This window comes from Toxorhynchites rutilus, chromosome 2 (assembly GCF_029784135.1).
Source record: "Toxorhynchites rutilus septentrionalis strain SRP chromosome 2, ASM2978413v1, whole genome shotgun sequence".
Classification (NCBI taxonomy): Eukaryota; Metazoa; Arthropoda; class Insecta; order Diptera; family Culicidae; genus Toxorhynchites; species Toxorhynchites rutilus.
In genome coordinates, this window is record NC_073745.1 from 55,822,098 (window position 1) to 55,839,899 (window position 17,802).

A 17,802-nucleotide genomic window follows, 5' to 3' on the forward strand; every position below is an offset into this window, starting at 1 on the left:
TATGTAATAGAAAATAGAAACAAACTTGAAATGAAATTTAAGCGAAAAAATAGAATTTCTTGATTTTTTCCTCAAAACCGGAGGAATGTCCACGTTGACAACTGGGGGAGGGGTATAAGGAATGTCCACGCTTTTCCACGGAGGGGGAGGGGGGTGTCTAAAATCATGCTTTTTCTGTCCACGTGGTATGTGGACAGCCCCTAACAGAGAAATAAAAACCAAGCTGCCTGGGGGAAATCGCCATTGCAAATACATGAATGTAGGGGGAGCTTTTGTTCCTACCGAAATGTGTTCCCTAACAGAGACATCAAAACCAAACTGCCTGGGGGAAATCGGCATTGCAAACACATGAAAGTGAGGGAGAACTTTTGTTCCTACCGAAATGTGTTCCCTAACAGAGACATCAAAATCAAGCTGCCTGGGGGAAATCGACATTGCAAATAAATGCAAGTCGGGGGCATTTTTATATTGCAAGTAAGGTGAGTGATACGATTAATTCTAGCTAATAAAATTTAAATTTGGAACTTTAATGCTAGTTGCTTCGTGAAATTTCATATCAATGACCGATCATGCATTGTGAAAAATTTAGCACAAGTGTAGGTGTAAAATTGTATATGGTAGCAGTTGTGTTAAAAATGACTTGATACATGAAACGATTTATTTCAATTTTCATACATAAAAACCAAGATGTGTTCCCGCTTGAGAACGGGTCGTTTGGTTTAAGCTGTTTGTTTTTTTTTCACCCATTTTCACCCAAGGAAAGTTTATACGGAGAGAAAAATTAGAAAAGTGAAGAAATATTAGAAATTTGATTTCCCATATGCTCTACATATAGCATTAGGTATTGTTAATCCAATTAAAATTCGGATTGGGTTGAATAAACACCTAGAAAGTATAAATTATAAAAGAAAATTACCTTTTTCATTTCAAATATGTTTTCTCTATATTAAAGTACCATTTTCATACTGATGAGAAAAATTGATAATTGTGTTCGGTATTGGTAATTATCTTATATTACGAATATCACGAACGGTACATCAGGTATCACTGAGAGCACTGAACAACTTAATGCGATATTGGCTGTCACAAGAGCGATCTTTTCAATATATCACTTTGCTGGGTTATATACACCGGAAATTGTATTAGGACTGTTTCCTTGTTTTTGCATTATTATTCACAGGAAAATCTCAGCTACATACTTGTACAACCTTTAATTGTTAAATCATGCTAAATATTGTCCTGAAAAATTCGTGCCGATTCTAAGGAAAAACCCAAAAGCATATTTTTGTAGACATACATCTTTTCGTCCATAGATGCACCGTTTTTTCCTGAATATTTCAGCATCCTTCATGCAACTTGAGAATTCCATCCTCTCAGAACATATGCTATGCAGTAAGTTGAAGTTCTTACAAGAATCTTAACAGTTAATAATCTGAAGATGCAATATCTGGTGTGTAAGGCGGGTGGAGTTTTAGAAGTGCCCTAAAAGCGTTCTGGATCGTTGATTTTCATACGTTCAGCTGCTAGCAGTACTTGTTGGAATTAATCAAAACTAGTTGCTTGATGGAAGCTCATGATACAGATTTTCTTCTAGTCCTACCAGACCCAGCCATAACTTTCTTCAAGCGAAAACCTGCTTCGAGGTTCCATTCACTTGCTAAGATTTTTTTTAACTCAACATTCTTGTAAATGATTTGCTCTTTACAATTCGCTACAAATAAGTATTTTCGTCGCGTTTATGAAACGAATCGCAGATTGAGATAAGTCCCTTCAAGTGTTTTTCGGTAAAATAAACCTTTATTCCGGACTCCGGTCGGATTTGAAATTAGCACAATGTTGTGTTCTTTAAGAGGGTATTCTAGTCTAGAAATTTGAAAAAAAATCTTTTATTTTTCTTCATATTTCTCTAATTCAGACATTTAAGAATATACCATAGAAGAGACTTTTCGAAAATCTCATTATTTACCATTTTAGTGATGCGATATCTTATCTAGTACGGCCATAACAATTAACTTCAAACGCGTTTTTCTCGAAACATGTTTTTTTCAAACTGGCTTACACGATATCTCAAGTTCTACTTATCCGATCTATGTTTATATGAATACAATTTATATGCATCCCTCTATCGCATGAACCTATAAAAAATCATAATTTCGTAACTTTACTATTTTAAAAAAATCAAGAAACTTAAAAAAATGTTTTAAGCAACTTTTTTTTTCTTTAAATTTACGCCATTTTATCAAAAAACACTTTTTTGACCTGTCCAAGGTTCATGCGATAGTGGCATCTTTACTGATTCAGAATCTGTTCGATTTGTTTGTTTCAGAGAACCAGAAGTGCTGGAAACTTGTACGCCATGGCACAACTTTTTTTTTAACCCCCTCACTCGATCAGCTTCTAATTATGGATATATTTTTTCCGTTCAATTTTTGTTTTATTGTTGAAAGATAATTTTCGGATCTCGAACAAACGTCCGAAATTCGTGTCTCTATCCCCCTTAATCTGATCGAGTCAAATCCTGTCGGATTGTACAAATGTTGCAACCTTGAAATGCAGAATGCAAAATTTTATTTCGTTCGGATTGCGATATGTCAAATCCGATCGGGTTCCATAATATGGGTTAATATGTAGTTCATGCATTGTTGCATGTTTGCATGTTGCATGCATGTTTTTCGTGATGTTTCGTTTCTGTGATTTCGGTGATTTTCGACATCTGTAATGAATCTACTAATTCATGTGCATGAAAGATTAATCTTTTCTTTTAATTAATCAGCAGTAGCAGCATGAACTTTCCAGGCAACTCAAAGGTAGCGTATTACAAAAATTACCAGACATCAATGAAGAACAACATCACTGCAAGAAATAGATCTCCAGACATACGGCCCTCACACTCATGGAAGAATTTGTTGTTCGTTTCAATGTTCAGAAATCCTTGAGAGTTCTCTTAAAAAAAAACCAAACAGTTTTGTCATCAAGAGCAAAAGCTGAATTCAACCCGCACTTAAGTCGTGATTTTTAATACTACGAAAAATCCAACATTCTTTGTGTTATTGGGTGTCTTTATCCTGGTGGATTTGATGGCCCTTTATTACCGAATGCAATAAATTGGATCCTAGTTCATGTGCGTTACCTTCAGAATATACATTTCAGGAAAGAGGTTCAGTCGAATGAAAAAATATGGATGTTTGACCGAGCAGCACCCTCATGCAGTCCAGTATTTTTATTGTACTCAGGGCGGGCGTGAAGTTAAAAAAATCGTGTAAATACAAAACAGATCTCATTCAATTTTGACTTCTAACTTGAATGTTTTATTTTAAAGAATACTTAACGTGTCCACGTGGACATTATCAAAACCCCCTCCCCCCTCACCGTGGACAAGCGTGGACATTTTCGTAACCCCTACCCCCCCTAAAGTTGTCCACGTGGTATGTGGACAGCCCCTTAGGGACCGGCCGCATGTATCGTCTATTTCGACCAATCAGAAATGGGTAATTCCGTTAAGAGAGGGGTTGATATTTTTCAATTGTTCGATAGTTAGTTTCATGACATATATTATTTTCTTCAATATAAAAAATTGTTATGGAGTGCCGAAATCGATTGACGCAAAAATTTCATCAATCCATCGTGAAATGACTGAGCAATAAGCGTTTGAAATTTGACAATTTTCACGATGTGCTCGATTTTCGATTTTCAATTTGTACCCCAATATGTTCCCGAAAGACGTAATCCTACGTCAAAATCTTTTGACAATTCTTCCATTCACATATTTTGGAAGTACACAAAAATCAAATTAAATTATCAAGGCATCGTTCCATACGTGAAAAGATAACGGACGGTCGGACTTAGTCTTTAGTTTACTTGCAACGAAGAACGTAATGCATGAATTGACCTAAAATGGGATTGTTCAAACTCTTTACTCACAAAGTAAATATGTTGAATTCAATTGAATTCGGAAATTGTTTCATTTAATCACTAGTTCAATCAATAATTCGATCAATACCCAAACATGATTACTAATTACAGAAAAATATAATTTGTTGTAAAAAATGCAACAACTTTGCTCTACATCATCCAAATGTAACTGTTCATAGAACATATGATGTAGAGCAAAGTTGTTGCATTTTTTACAACAAATTATACGAAAATATGTGTTACGAGTGTAGAAAAATAATCTTCAGAAACCTTACTTCATTTGGATTCGGGGTATCTCGCGTGGTTCGGCATCCCTGTTGTTCGCGTTTGGTCGACGAAAAGCAAAAAGAAGAGAGAGAAGTCTCATCTAAGAGACTCCGCCTGCGAATGAAGGATCTCAATAGTAGCATGTCCGAAAAAGAACATGAATCTATTGAGAACCAGAGCAGAGGGTCCAGAGCCCCTAAGAAGGATGGTTGTAACAGCCTTCATTCATGGTTATTATGCAAAGAAAGAAATAGAAAAGCTCCTAATCACATCACTCACCATAGTGAACCCTGATTCCTACCTCCTTCTGAGGGGATGAATTGTAACCGGTTGCGCATAGGATCACTGAACCTGATGTTGACATCAATTACAGGCGAAAGATTGTTTTCTAGATCTGGCGCCAAAATCAAGGATCGGCTCCGACTAAATGACAGATATATGGCACGATTGGCTTTTATGGGATCATTGTCAGCTGAGGTCTGGGCGGTTGATGAAATCATAATAATACTTTTTCAATTAATTTTTCAAACAAAACGATTACCTGGCACAAGATGAATACCCTGTGGGCCACATGCTGAGACAAAATGCTTTTGATATTTGAATAGAAATATGAAATTTGTATTCCATGTTCAAAGAAACGACAGCATTCATATAGAATAAGCAGATAAATCAAAAAAAGCTTTTAATTTTTCAAAAATCAATTCGACAAAAATCGATTCAGCAAAGATCGATTCTTTGGTACCGATTTAATCAGTGGATCGATCCCCACGCCGTTTAGAAAATCGATTCGATAAGATCGATTTTTTTATGAAGATCGCCCAATCCTACTACAGACCAAAGCCATTGTTTTATAGATCAAGTGTGACAAGAGTGGGAGGGGTTATTTTCCCTGAAATACCTATAAGGTACTTAAGGGACAAACCTTGTGGAATTATAATAATTAAAAATTGTTATATGTGGCATCTGAGAAAAAAAAGAACCAAATTTATCATGAATGCGCTTTGAGTTATGCAACTAACAATACAAGTGATGTGATATTCTCAATGAATTCGACAATCAAATTCGACGTTCAAATGATATCTTGTAAGGCAAATCACATCTCTTACAACAGTGGTCGTCATACCCCCAGTATGAGTCGAGTGAAAGTACCTCAATAGTTCTATGAATACCGTTTTTCACACCGTGCACACTTTACAGACCTGTGTGTTCATTATTATAACCAAGGATGGAAAACAAGGGAGCATGATGAGATTTACGATTAATCGCAAACTGCACAGATCGTAATCTGTGCAAACTGCGACTAACTATTAATCCTCTCCCATCATAACCAAATGATTTTCTCTTGGTAACTCTGAGTTGACCAAAGCATTGCTAGACTGAAACTAGTCCGAATAATTGAGTTACTCTCCTTCCTCGTTCTGTTTACAACTCCTAACAAGAATTTGCTCCTTGGGAATGAGTATCTCTATGACGTACGCTTTACGATTCTCGCTCTCTCGTCCGGGCGTTCAATTTTCCTCTCCGAGCGCATTTACTTCGATGAAACTATGTGAGGAAAAAATGCGTTACAGCGGATAGGACGACATTAATGTTTAATGTTCCACAGAGGATTTTTCAGATGGTGTTAAAATTCATCTACAATAGACTACAAACAGTAATCCCCCTCAAATCACTAATTTTATGAGTTAATGTAAATGCGTTATTGGCCAAGGCTATTACGATATCGAACACGTGGTCTTGCGAGATATATTTTTCCGCCAGCCCAAATACAGAACACTCCTTTCGGGCCCGAGTAAACTTGTGGCTAGAAAAGACCTTAATTACCTTGAATTAATCAAAAACATAAATTAGCGCAAATATGTCAACATGTGTTTTTTGTGTAAGCACGTAAATATTTACTCATAACATTTTAGGATTGTGGAACTCTACATAATTTGTATGCAGATAGACTATCCACAATTTGTGGGGGAATACTCATACAACTCAAATAGGTAACGATTATCTGCTATCATAAAGCTGAGAAATTTTTTGACGTTTTGTTTTACAACTGATTCATTCAAAAGCTTTATTTTAAAATGTTTTCTTATCCTGAGACTGGCTCACCATATTGCACTGCTACTAAAACCGTAGACTAACCTCAAGGATATTTTTTTATCCCTTTTCGGCGAATAATTAATAGAGTGTCGTGTTATGAAACATCAGAACAATGGCAAAAACAACATCACGATCATAAGGTGTTGGTTCGGTTATTACAGAAGACATTGGAATATATTCCATCTGATCATGTTTAGGAAGGTTAACGACCTTTAAAGGATAAATTTATCTTGGGAACATTAAATTGATGTTCATGACTTCCAGTCGGACGTTTATCCGCTCTGATATTAATTGTGTGGTCCTCACAAAGCATATATTCCAATGCCGTCAGTTCACTTAAATTCTTCGCATACCGTTTGATGATTAGGTAGGATGTTGATAAGCATTTTCTGCGATACCGATTGTTCCAATAGTATTTATTTGACAATATGGAGATTGGTACCTGAAATTAACAAGATTCAACCAAACAAATCAGCGGACAAAACAGTATGTACACTCAGGAGATGCAACAAGTTTGAAGGGATATGAAAAAAAAAAAACATTTGTCGTTCAATAAATCTACTGCCACATATGTCGGAAGTCCACGATATATGAATAACATATGTCCATACTAATTCATTACATTTATTCGCAATGAAAAACGTAACCACACAGAATTAAATTAATCAAATATGTGATCCGTTTTATCTACAAAATAAAAAAGGATCTTGAATTCCATTGAATTCGAAAAGTATTTCGTGAAATCACTAATTGAATTATTTTTAGAAAAAAATATTTGAAGAGAAATGTGAATGTTCAGAATTATTGGAATCTAAAAAAACGATTTTGGGCGGGATGAGATTCGCCCAAATCTGCTGGTAATAAAATTAATCAATGCATCATGCAATGCAATCATGCATCCATTTCCCGTCTGCTTTTTATCGGGCGGGAGACGACAGCAAAATAAAATCGACACGAGACTGAGTCAGCCACTCACTGCGGACAGTGCAATAGAGAATTCTAGTGCAATAGAGAAAACTAGTGTCGTAAGATTTCAGTTGATCGTCTCTTGTACACTTTCCGATCAAGAACTCATCATCCGCTCTATGGGATGGGATTAATCGTTTGTGGCTTGCACTCACGAGTAGCCTTGAGTAGTAGAAGTAATGCTTCGAGAGTGCATATTGCATATTGCTTTCATATTGCTTTTTTGAGATCTTGGTAGCTCACCGTTCCAAGTATTCTCTCTGTGTACATATAAAGGATAAAAGAGCATCGCCTGCTGGGGGTGATTTAAAAACATCCGACTAGAGGGATATACTTATTTATTGATCGTTGAATGTGATTTTTTACCATCACTGATTATAACACTGGTTTCACGTGACATGTACATATTCACTAATAAAACACTAAATTTCTAGCAAGCAAAATAATAAATCGGTGCTCGTCGCCATTGAAAAGGTTAATTTTTCTGTTATTTCACCTATACACACGCTAAAATGGGTATACATGATTGAAGGTAACCTGGACCTGGACCATGTTCTTCTCTCCCAATCCCGATTATTTTTTGCCACCGGACTACAAGGAGCCTTTAGCGAAAAACGAACTTCTTAGTTTCAATAAAGGAATTTATTCCCTCCAATTTAGCTAAAACGAATCGAACTCTATGGAAAAATAAGAATATCTAAATAACTGAAACTATGACCAACATTTGAAAGCTGAGTTTTAAATCTAGTTGAAATATTTCATAACTTGCCGTGGTCAGCAATCGTTCACAGACAATCCGTCACCATAAGTTCTATCAAGCGCCGCGCTGGCAGCACCATCATCAAATCCAATCAACACAAACCATGTCGCTCACTCTGAGGCCGCTCACCGATAGAACTCTCTTCGCATGCTCTCCCTCTCTCGTAACTCGAACCGGGCCTATTGTTGTTCTCTCGTACGCAATCTCCTTTCAGTCAAGAATGTACAGTTAATGGATTCGGTGCTGCCATTGGCTCGTTGATCGAATTCATTCATCGGTTCGCGTTAATCTCTGTACTAAGCGAGTGTGGTGTATATAGCGCAGTCAGTGTGCATTATTGCGCGTGTGAATTCGTGCTTATGCAAAATGACCAGAATTTGATCGTGTGTTCCGAGACAACCCGCTAACAAAGGTGAAAACCCGTGCCAACATTAGCTCGCCAAAAGGTGAAATACTTTCTCGGTCGTCTGGTTCTATGAATGGAAACCAGTACAAGGAACAAAAAAGTGTATAATTAATCGTGTATTCCTTGTTTTTCGTTCGCACGTATCTCTGATCGGATGCGTGCTCTCTCTCTCTCGCTCTCGTCTTCCACTCACACGCCGATCGGCACGGATCCTGTCGGGTGTGAGAAAGAGTTTTGATTTCAATGCGAGGCAACTTTATCTCTTTCCGATAAATGGTTTGTTCACACGATTTCTTTTTATTGCTGCCGTTTTATATCTCTCTCGTGGTTTGTCTCGTTTCTGTTCGTGTGCGGCACGAAGTGCGTTTGACATTTATGGCCCGGCAATGTTTTGTTTGTGCGAGCGGGATGGAGAAAGCGAATCCCCGGCATCGCTCAGGATCGTGATGATGCCTTTGCTTATATGTTGCGCATGAGAGAGTGAGAGTATCTATATTTTTTAATTAAAGGAAAAAAACTCAGATATTACAAATCGGGTGAGAATTAAAAAATTGCCCTTCCGACGAAAGGTTGAAATTCGCTATCGCCGGCGTAGCTTTGCGCAAAATCTACACTGCGAATGAATTGATGCTGAGATGCAAGGGGAAAGAGTTTTATGTAGGTCTTCTCGCTATTCTCGGCGACTTCCGCAGCGGCAACAGCTTCCAAAAAGGATTACTTTTATCGCTATAAATCGCGTCTCGCGAAAGTTCGCATAATGAAACCAACAGAAGAAGAGGAACACTCCTACAACCGCGAGCAAGGGAGAGAGAAATGTTCGATGAGAACAAGATAACCGAACCCGGGGGCTTGAGCGGATCGCCTAGCAGTGTGGAGTGTGTTATACTGCATATATAAGTGATTTGTTAAGTTGAGAATTTGTAGAAAACTACAATTCTCGCGTAACTTTTGAAAAGTCCAATGTAACAAATGTAAACAAATCGAGTTAATGGATGCATACTATTGTATCAATCCTCTTCATCTTTTAATCACCGATACAAAAAAAGTCCAAGGTACAGAATTCGAATATGGAGCACACGACTTCGGATGCCACTTTCCTCCGACGCTCGAAATGTTCGAAGGAACAAAGCAATCAAAACAACACGAAGTCGTACTTCGGTCATTTGTTTCTTTCGGGTGTTTTTAGTGCTCTTAGTGTCCAATGTACCAAAGCGGCCAGTCAAAGCGTTCAATGTAATATTTTTCGCTCTGAAGCTTTAAAATTTAACCTTAAACTAAAATCACAGAACAACAGTTACGAATGGTTTTTCAGAGTTATTAACCAGTTAACTGTGGCGTCTCAACTAACAAGTCCGCACAGTTTTGTGTCGCCAGAATCGAGCCATGACGAGTATATTCGTCAATCACAGAATAAGTTGCGCTGATAAGGTATTGGATGATGTTTATTTTATTACTATTATTCACTTCCTTGGTTAACATAAGCATATACTGCATACATATTAAACTAAAAAAAAAATTTTATACATATAAAAGTAAGAATTCAAGTCTTGCTGCGGAGTGACATTCAGCGAAATAACCTGGAACATTGCAAATCGAACACCAGTAACGCGATTCCTTGCTGATCTCAACTTTTTAGCAAAGCGAACATCTAAAAAACATCATCATCGCACATAAATAAATCCATTATGCAAACTGGTAATTCTTTTCAACCAGTCCATACGGCGACGCATGACATCATCTCGTACGGTTTATATTTTCTATTTGATTATTTTATTCCGGCATAGCCTCAAAATTTTCTAAACATCATGAAATTTGAGAATACGTTTAGTTTTTCTCAAAAATTGCAATTTAAATAGCTAATAGTTACTGATTTATACGCATGACGAGTGTACAGTAAAACCTGTTTTTGTGCGAATTTTTCTTTTCTTGTGCGGTGTATGAAAAGAAGCATATTTCACGAAGCTATCGTCCATTTAGTTTTTTTCGATGATTTATATGCATTCCAGTGCGAAAAAATTATATTTGCGTCTCAATTATCCACTCCTGAAACCATTCCCCTCCTCTCACCTCTCAACAAATGCTCTAAATTTTTCTAAGTTTGTGCATGACATGATTTCTAACAGCAACACGTTTCGACATGCAACTAAAAGCACAAAAGAGCCACGCACAACCGAAAGGCAAAGTGTCCCATCGCAAAGCAGGAAAACAAAAGGAAATTGAACGGTGAATGGCGTGGATTTGAGTTTTATTTTGGGGGAAACTTTTTTTATGCGGTCCCTATCTACCACACAAAAAAAGTTTTTTCAAAATGTGTACCGAACACGATTTTTTAAAGCTGCTGGTGAAGTTTAGCACGATTTTTTTTATGCGACTTTTTTTGTGCGGTCCCTATCCCCCGCACAAAAAAGGTTTGCCTGTATTCGTCAATACACAAAATTTTGTCACTTCTCCATGACGAGTATTTTCGTCAATCACAGTTAACTGACTAATGACTGTTAATGGTGAACGTAGTGATCAAGACCGATTCGCGATCGTGGAACTACATAACGGTCTTCAGCTTCGTTTTTATCGAGATGACGTAAAAGTCACATTTAAAAAATCGTGCGAGAATTGTTATTTCTCCGGTGGATCAATCGTTCTACTAAAGGGTGTGTCACATCAAATTGCATCACGGAAAAAACGCTGTAGAAATTCGCCCAGTAGACCGATCCTTTTGAAAATTTTAGACAGTAAAATAAAAACTATTAAAAAACTTTTGGCATTTTCTTTTTATTCATACTTCGAGCCCAAGCCCGTATGCTCGCACCTTCCTCTTTACCCCGTCCATAAGGTTCTGTAAAACGTCAGGTTGTAGTTTTTTTTTTAACAGAAATCCATTTTCTCTTGAAGTCCGCCTCCGATTTGACAACTTTTGGGTTCTTCCGGAGGGCCTGCTTCATAATCGCCCAATATTTCTCTATTGGGCGAAGCTCCGGCGCGTTGGGCGGGTTCATTTCCTTTGGCACTAAGGTGACCCCGTTGGCTTCGTACCACTCCAACACGTCCTTTGAATAGTGGCATGAAGCGAGATCCGGCCAGAAGATGGTCGGGCCCTCGTGCTGCTTCAATAGTGGTAGTAAGCGCTTCTGTAGGCACTCCTTAAGGTAAACCTGCCCGTTTACCGTGCCGGTAATCACGAAGGGGGCGTTCCGCTTTCCGCAAGAGCAGATCGCTTGCCACACCATGCACTTTTTGGCAAACTTGGATAGTTTCTGCTTGCGAATCTCCTCGCTGAATTTGTCCTCTGCGGAGAAGAACAACAGGCCCGGCAGCTGACGAAAGTCCGCTTTGACTTAGGTTTCGTCGTCCATTACCAGGCAATGCGGCTTCGTCAGCATTTCGGTGTACAGCTTCCGGGCTCGCGTCTTCCCCACCATGTTTTCCCTTTCGTCGCGGTTAGGAGCCTTCTGAACCTTGTATGTACGCAGGCCCTCCCGCTGCTTGGTCCGCTGGACGGATGAACTTGACAAATTCAGCTTATTGGCGACATCCCGGATCGAACTTCTCGGATCACGTCTAAACTGCTTAACTACGCGCTTGTGATCTTTTTCACTGACGGAGCATCCATTTTTGCCGTTCTTCACCTTCCGGTCGATGGTTAGGTTCTAGAAGTATCGTTTTAGTACTCTGCTGACCGTGGATTGGACGATTCCCAGCATCTTACCGATGTCCCGATGTGACAACTCCGGATTCTCGAAATGAGTGCACAGGATTAATTCACGACGCTCTTTTTCGTTCGACGACATTTTTTCAAATTTAAGAAAAATTGATAGTGGAGCTTGGCCAACGTGATCTATACACTCTTATCTGATTATAAGCGAAAGCTGAAGATATAATTCCTAAAAATTAAATTTCTACAGAGTTTTTTCCGTGATGCAATTTGATGTGACACACCCTTTATACCCTAGAAAAGACACAATCTCCTTGATTACAAAGTACGAATGTATTGGATTTTCTTGGAGAGAACATGAGTATCACAAATGGTATTTCTACTAAGGAACCCTTTATGATACCTTCTTCTTTAATGGCACTAATGTTCCTAGCACACCCTCAAAGGCATTGGAGGCTATCCTTCGCCTGTTACCTTTGAACGAATATGTTCAGCTAGAGGCTAAAAAAGCGCTCTAAAGCCAGAACAAAAATCTCTGTGGCTGTGGGAAACTGGCCAACAGTTCTTCAGGCAGAAATAGCTGCAATAATAGAATGTTTAAATGTTTTATATGTAGTCAAGCGGCACCTAAAGCTCTAAATGATTTTAAATGCTCTTCAAAAATGGTCTGGGAATGCATTTCCCTTTTACCGCAATTAAGTCAGATAAGTTCGATACAACTGGATTCCTGGTCATTGCGGTATAGAGGGCAACGAGCGAGCAGGAACTTGCCAGGAACAGCTCAAACTCACCATTCACTGGTCCAGATCTACTCTGTGGACTGTGTGCTGAAAAGTGAGCTGAAAAAATGGGAAGACCGGGAAATGACAGCAAATTGGATGGCTGTACAACTTAACCAGGCAAAAACAATTATCACATCGAGTATTAAAATTACTCAGCAGCTGCTAAGCCTTAATAAGAAAGACTTCAGCACATTCACTGGTCTTGTAACAGGACACTGTCCGAGTAAATGCCATCTTAAAAACATAGGTTTAGCACAAGATGATATATGTCGCTTTTGTAATGCCGAAAGCGAAACCTCGAAACATTTACTCTGTAACTACGGAGCTCTAACAAGACGCAGACTTCAACACCTTGATAAAGCTATTCTGGAGCCCAAGGAAATTTGGTCTGCGTCGCTGATTAGCATTGTAAATTTTGTCAAACAGATTATTCCTGATTGGCACCTATCTCGCCATAGCTTCCAGTCTACTCCTTCATCAATAAGCAGTAGATAAGCTTGAAGTGTAGTATAAAAAAGGGGGACACCACAATAGTTTAACATAATGGACGCAGTGGTTCACAATCAACAAAGGAAAAAAGAAGTTCCTAGTGGAACTTCGCCGTCTCAACGTAACATTACTTTCGTCATTTTATTAGTACTTAATTGAGATTTCTATGCCGAGTAACACGCGTTGAATGTATTCTAAATGGCAAGCTCTAGAATATGCGTGACAACAGTCGGAAGTCGTGCGACCGCTGGGAGAGCAGCAGAATGCTTCCCAGTAGATTTGTCCGTTTTGTGGCGAACTTTCTCAATCTCCTCAGGAACGCCCAACCATGATGTGACAACGTAAAACCCTTGCCCCAGTAACTGATTTATAGTCGCCTTGATTTGGGTCTCCCGATTTCGTCAGCCACTCTCGGTACAGCTTCTTGGCACGGGTTTTAGCCATCGTGTTCTGTTCGTCATTGCAACTTATTGCCTTCCGGGCTTGTAGATGTGGAGGCCGACACGTTTCATGATTTTTTTTTTCGACACGTCAGATGAAAACGTTGCCCTCCTTCATCGCATCGCATCGAGATTCGGCCGATGCCTGAACAGACTCAACACCATCCTGGCCATATTGCCAACGTACACATTACACCTTCATTCAGCGTTTGAAAGTTTGTCAAAAGTTCATCAATTTGATCCACACGCTAAAAAGTTACAAACAAATCAATGTGTTTCATTTTTTTCCAGTACAGACTTTATATTTGAATTTCAATTGTTTGCTTGAAACTGGTTCTAATTGAAAAGACGCTTCTTACAACGTTACTGCTGCTTCTATTTTGAAAAATGAAAAAAATTGGTACGGAAAACAATTTTAAAACATTGAAATTTGTGCAATAAGGCGCCGTGCACAAATTACGTAACGCTAAAATCCGGATTTTGGACCCCCTCCCCCCTACGTAACACTATTTCCTATTTCTAATATACAGTAAGTAACGCAACCTCGACCCCCTTCACGCGTTACGTAATTTGTGCATGACGCCTAAGCAAAAAAATTAGAAGTAAAACAAAATTGTAAGGGGTTGTATCTAGGACACCATATTTTCGACGTAGAACTACGCAATTATATTATGCAATTCACTTGTTTACCACTTCGAATACTATTTTAGAATTCATCGATTTTTTTTCCCATTTATTTATTTAAGGCTCATTAGCAATTTAGCTGTAACAGAGCCGAATTTTTTAATCGTGTACATGTCACATGGTTATCATATCTATAATTAGCACATTACACAGTTGCCATTCGCCAGTATTCCTTCTATACCATTACATATGGTACATTCACACAGTAGCCATTTAGGCGTAAGAGTATTTTTTCTGTTCTTCCATTATCCAGTTGGACCACCGGACAGCGGAGACAGTTGATTGATCATTGTTGAGTTATTTATAGAACAGCAGCCCGATGTGTCTTGCAGAGCAGAGCAGTTGTATGGATGAATCGATCTTATTTCGACCGTGGACCGATCTCCATCGCTGATGATTGTTGCGTGGACGTAGCTATTCTGTAACAACACAAAGATGGTCAATGAGGGCCCTGAGTTTTGAACTCACGATCGATCGCTTACTAAGCGAACGCGCAACCAATGTGGCTACGAAGACCCCCATCGAATTTTTTGTAGTAGATTATGTTCTTCGTTACAAATAAATTTGATGAACGTCCTTTCACGTTTGATATGATGCCTGGGACTACCAAAATATGTGAACGGAAAAATTGTCAAACGATCATTGTGTTTTACATTTCTCTCTGAAATTATTGCACATCTCATGTTTACGTAGTTCTCGAACCGCGAAAGTTCATTCACCTCTAGTATCTGAAATGACGATTTTTCCAGGCTTCTCAGTTTAAAAGTAAGTTTTAGGGAAACATATTCCGGTCTGCACAACGACAAGCGAGTACAAAAGTACTCAACACCAAAAAATAACCCCGACTTGCATGTATCTGCAAAGCGGGTTCCACCAGGCACTTTAATTTTGAAGTCCGTGTTAGGGAAACGCAGCTCAGTGGGGAAAAAATACCCCCGACTTGCATGTTTTGACAACTTGTATTCCCCCAGGCACATTGATTTTGAAGTCCGTGTTAGGGAAACACAGCTTGGTGGGAACAAAAATACCCCCGACTTGCGTGTATATTTGCAGAGCGAATTTCCACAGGTACATTGATTTTGAAGTCTGTGTTAGGGAAACCGTAAATCGGGCCAATTAAAACATGGCAGTTAGGGCGTTTAGATAACGCTTGACATTTTACAGTTATTCAATTGTTCATCTCATGAAAAATAATATTTTACTAATTGTGATAGACGCGTAGGAATATTTCTTATCAATTAATGCAAACATTTTTCCGATCTGTTAGGAAATGTTCGAGTCATAAGCATTTGAAATACGGGTAGGGTTAGCACACAAATCAGCAGAACAAATGTGTGGAAAAAAGACGGGTGGGTAATGTCGGGGACATAACCGGAGTGACGTAGGACTATACAAAGGGGACAGCTTTTGTTAAATATATATTTTAAATATATTGTTTTATTTTCTTCTCCTACGTGAATACATACCTATCTACCTGAAAAATGGATTAGTTTACTGTTTACTCTTTATGAATATGTTGATGGTTCTGAAAAGAACCTTTGGTGTTGTGTTTTTGTTATCACTCGATATTCCCATCTTGTTCGGTTAAACCTTCCTGTTTAGCTATTGCGTTTGCCACTCGCCACAGCTTTCACAGTTGGAAAATTTCTTCCCATCCAGCTTGTGACATGTTGTTCAGTAAATTACATTTAATGCGACGTGCCGGAGAAACACTTTGCCACTCACTGAAACTAATTGTTGCCTTGATGAGCGCCGAACCGAAGCTGCTCTGTTCTTGATACGGGTTTTCTGATTGTCGTGAACAGCTTTGGAAGCCAACTCGAGCACTCCGACGGCCGAAACTCTATAATCGCTGTTAGGTATACTGGTGCTCCGGCATCAATCCGTTCGACCTAGTTACCCTTGCGGAGCAATCAGTGAATGCGACCAACAGGGAACTGGAGACCTGCACGGTTCGAGTGAGACTTTGCCTTTCCCTTAACTTGTCCTCCTTTGTTACGTCCACGATGCCGATGCCGTACAACCACACGGGTTTACGGTTTGAAAGAAAATAAGATTTTTTTTTGGGGTCCGCGTGTTTTATACTCTAGCGGTACACACTCACAGGATAGAGACAAATCGGCAGACTCAGCCAGAGCGGCGAGTCCAAAGAGACGAACAAATGAGCGTTAAAAGGGAGCGATGGAAAAAAAATACATTCATTACGATTTGTTCGCTCGTTGGATTCACATGCAGGCTAAAAAGGGTCCTTTTCAGGATCACAAAATTATCTTCAATCTAAAGAGTTTATTGTTTTGTTATCACTCGATATCCCCATCTTGTTCGGCTAAACCTTTCTGTTTAGCGATTGCATTTGCCACTCGCCACAGCTTTCACAGTTGGAAAATTTCTTCCCATCCAGCTTGTGACATATTTTACAGTAAATTACATTCAATGGCACGTCGCATTACCACCATTCAGTGTGGGATTGGAGGTAATTTTAACCTGTAATTGAACATTTGTGATGACAGTGGTACAGTGTCAACTTTCAATGTGGGGTCATAATTTGGACCCCGAACTCTATGTTTACAAAAATGTCCAACTAAATATGTCGCATTACAGGTCCGTCCAATTAGCTAAATGTCGGGATAAGTGTAAATTACTGTACTTTCAATCTAGAAGCAATTTAAGAATTGGTGAAAATCAATAAGCTCAGAACAACTGCCAAATTCACATACTCATCATATCCTGGCAAACAAATCATGAAAAAATCAATTTGTGTTTTATTATTATTTTGGATATTGTTTTAGAAAGCATTGAACTGTATTTCCTAAACTCTTTTTTGGAAGGTTTAATGGCCCTGAAAAGCGCCTTGTTTTATGGAATGGTTCCAATTTAGAAAACTTAGTACTCGTGGTTTTGAAAAAAACCATTTCGAACGCCCTCGATGCCGCCTTGTTCTGGATTTGGCACCAAAGCAGTTTGTATAAAGAACAAACTTTTTTCTTCTGCTACCTGCTGTCGTTTTGCGATTGCGTTTGCCACTCGCCACTCACTGCAACTGCCTGTTGTCTTGATGTCCACCGAACCGAATGTGTTCTGTTCCGAATGCGGGTTTTCTTATCGTCGCGAGCAGCTTTGCCAGCCAACTCGATCACTTCGGCGGCCGAAACTATATAACGGCGGCTAGGTGGACTGCTGCACTGGTACTAACGCGCTAGGACTAGCTACCCTTGCGGGGAACTCCAGATCAACACGGTTCGAGCGGGATTTTGCCTTTCCCTTCACTTTTCCTCCTTTACCATGTCCAGACATGGCTGCTTGGGTTGGTTTGTTGATGTGTTGTGATGGGAACCGATGTGGTGTACGGTTTG

The 17,802-nt window shown here is 39.1% G+C and overlaps 1 protein-coding gene across 3 annotated transcripts in view; it reads left to right on the plus strand.

Annotated features, from left to right (window-relative positions):
- Positions 1 to 8,226: 8,226 nt before the first annotated feature.
- The window catches only part of LOC129764641 (uncharacterized), an 83,631-nt gene continuing 74,055 nt past the window's right edge, over positions 8,227 to 17,802 (plus strand). For 2 of the 3 annotated variants that reach the window (XM_055763910.1, XM_055763918.1), the window contains exon 1: positions 8,227 to 8,411. The gene's annotated coding sequence lies outside the window, so the exon portion shown is untranslated. Of the gene's footprint in view, positions 8,446 to 17,802 lie in introns of all 3 variants that reach the window. The other variant, XM_055763912.1, reaches the window with a different exon arrangement.